We start from the raw sequence: 3218 nt of genomic DNA, 5'->3' as shown, positions 1-3218 counted from the left end.
AACAACGAATCGATTAAAACAATAAAAATCGATTACTAAAAGAGTTGGCAACGAATTTCATAATCGATTCGTTGTATCGCGTGGCGCAGAGACGTAAAAAAAAAAAAGAAAAACAGTTAAAGAGCACCTATTATGAGATACACGTTTTTAAACATCCTTTTGTGTGTAAGTTTGTATTAGTACATGCTAACGATATTCAAAAAGTACATACCTCAAAGAAAACGATGACGCGAGTTATCGTCTCTAACGTTCAAGGACTACAAAAAACACTCGGATTTTAGGCAACAGTTTACTTCCTGGGATTGGTGACGTAGATAAGACCAACATTATCATAGTTCAGCCCTCTCTGCTTTGCTTGGGTACGCCCTCAAAGACGGGGGTGGAGAGCGCTGAGTCAGAAGAGAGCTAAAATGGCGGAGGTTGGGAGTCCCTGCTTTGACTCTGTTTGCAAACTCTTGTTTCATTGTTTAAGCGATTAAATCTCTCGAGTAGACGCTGTCTCTTTAGATGCAATGGCAAAATAGCACTTTATGGACTTACACAGAGGACATCATGTTTAATACGGTTCCGGAAAAATCAGTCAGAAGTTGTTCACGGAGTTTTCACAATAACTGCTGCTCATGAACCGAAGCTGCGCGACGTCTCCTGCTGAAAGTTGGATTACTGTGCACTTCTGGATCACAGGCTGTAAGTATTCATGTTTATTATTTGCCTTTACTGTAAGTTACGTTACCGGTAACCGGAGCTTAACATTATGTGTAGAGCTCAGATATATATCTATGTGTAGAGCTAGAGCTAAGCTTGCAAGCTAATTGTGTTGTGTTGTAATAATGTATTTCATAAACAACGTACCATATTTACACACGTGTATGTTGAATTATGCAGACTATCGTTTTTATCGATGTTTATTTAGACGTGTTTACAAACTTGCTAAGCTGCTCCAGCTAAACTGTTACCGGTAAAGTTTGTTCTCATGATCAAACTCAAGTCAAGAAACTCTAAGTACAGATGATTTGTTTAACGTTATATGTATTTTACTGTTGTATTTACTTGAAGCTTTCTTAGATTTTGAAACGAAGTAAACACGTAATGTGTGTTGCTAATGTTGGGCCATGTAATACATTAACGTTTTAATGAATAGTCTAACGATTTATAATCGTTGTACTCTATTGTTATAATATGTCTTTTTGACTGATTACATGTTTGTTTTATTTGTCTGTATCCTAGATTCACAGCAGGACACATCCTTCTACACTGTATGCAAACATGCAACATCATTACACACAGTACAAGGAGTTAGACTGGCATATGAGGAGCAAAGGTATGTAACACATATGATGTATTTAGCTAGTGAAACCACTACCAGTCTTAGATGTATAACTGATGATGACAAAGTTTTTTTCTCTGCATAATCATAGGAACCCAGGCAGTAGCATCGTTTCACAATGTTTCCATCACCATCATCAGTGGATGCCTTTGCCGTCCGTAGCCTGAGATTTCAGATTTGCAGCAAAAAATGTGACTTTCCCATTTATTGGAATGCTGTGCAGGTATTTAAGTATTTTAGTAACTGTGTTAAATAAAGTACGGTAGTATTTACTTTTAAAATAAATGTATTGCTTATTTATATTGCAGCCATCCATTACAATGTCACCAAGCCGTAACAAAAGCAGGAGAGGGAAAGTACAAGGCTATGTTCCCAAAACACACAAGTGACATACTGTAAGCAGTAATGTTTTATTTCAAATACATTCATAATTAAAAACTTAATGTATGAAGCAGGGAAATAAATTATCAAAACAAAAGATTTATTGACTGCAATATTTGTACAGTTATGTGGATGATGTGATCAGGCTTGTGTTTGCTGAGGTATTTGAAGATAAGCTGAAGGAAACCCCGATTCCAATGGACCTGGCATCACAGTTTGAGAGACCTTCAAAGGAGGACGTGATTGCATGCCATCTTCAGTGCAGGGGTCGTCGGAAGCCAACATTCTGATCAGGAAGCTACAAGCATATCTGGAGAACAACACACGACAGGATGATAACCCTAAAGTGTCATCTTCAGACCTGCAAACTTCTCGCTTTTCGGCGACAATCACCGTTTTCTTGGTCAATTGGGTCATTCACGTGAATCGCGTAGAACCGGAGAGTTTTTTTGAGGTGTGTGTGGGGGGGGGTCGGAAGGCTGCCCTTTATCTGAATGCAATGCGGGCTAGAATTGCCAAACATTATTGGATAATTATTATACTTGACATTTCTCTGGGCCAATCGGAATCTTAGCATGCTTTCCTCTGGGCCAATCGGAATCTTAGCACTTCCTTCAGAATCTTGAAGACAGCGCGGTCCTTTGGATGAGAGACACACCTCTACCACGCGAGTCTGATGGACACTTTTAACGTGAAGGAACCATCTTATTTGAGGTAAGTCAACTTTTTTGTACCAAAAACGACAACTATTTGTTTGCTTGATTTAATTAGCGTTAGCTACCGCTTATATTGTATTTTTAGGAACGAGTCAACGCCGAGTAATGCACAAACGTAGACCTTGCATAAAGTTTGCCTATGCTTCGAGCAAAATGACTAATGTTAGCTAACTTAGCAGGACGATTGTTAGCTAGGCTTATCGTTACCCGGGTGTTCTGCCCGGAGTTCCGAGATATACGGCTACTAATCGAATTCTGAGCTAACGCTACCCTGAGTAACTTATTCATTATGGTGGCTGTGGTGCGCGCTTGCGCAGGCAGTCGTTCGTGGTGTGGGTAAATGTGACTGTTTACACAACAGCTGATGCGAGAGTAATGTTAAAGGAAAACCCACCCTTTTTCAACATTTTCCTATGTTTTTACCTCAACTTAGACTAATTAATACATACATATCTTTTTTCAATGTATGCACTTAATCTTTCTACATCGCGTTGTGAATGTTTTAGGATTTAGCCAAGCCCCATTCATTCCTGGTGGCTGTATACCTGGTAAACAGTAATTTTTAACAACATAGGGCTGTTTAGATAAAACTATCTGGCGAGCGTGTTGTCCTAGGATAATACACCAACAGCCAATTTCTGTATAATAAAGGGCTACATTTTGCATCAAAGTCTGTCAATGAAATCTTTACATTGTATTGTTAGTTGAATTTACATTATGAACAATAGCACTTTGAGATTGTTTATTCAATGTAAGGAGCCCTACATATAAAATGCATTATTATTATAATTATT

The 3218-nt window shown here is 38.5% G+C and overlaps 1 long non-coding RNA gene across 1 annotated transcript; it reads left to right on the top strand.

Moving 5' to 3' along the window:
• The first annotated feature begins 413 nt into the window (after nucleotides 1-413).
• Nucleotides 414-2012, top strand: LOC135774507 (uncharacterized). Its single transcript, XR_010543714.2, has 5 exons — nucleotides 414-687; nucleotides 1228-1321; nucleotides 1419-1550; nucleotides 1636-1722; nucleotides 1833-2012. It is a non-coding gene; the product is annotated as an uncharacterized lncRNA (long non-coding RNA).
• Nucleotides 2013-3218: the final 1206 nt, after the last annotated feature.

This window comes from Paramisgurnus dabryanus, chromosome 5, assembly GCF_030506205.2.
Source record: "Paramisgurnus dabryanus chromosome 5, PD_genome_1.1, whole genome shotgun sequence".
In the NCBI taxonomy this organism is placed as follows: domain Eukaryota; kingdom Metazoa; phylum Chordata; class Actinopteri; order Cypriniformes; family Cobitidae; genus Paramisgurnus; species Paramisgurnus dabryanus.
This window is presented reverse-complemented; position numbering and strand designations above follow the sequence as displayed.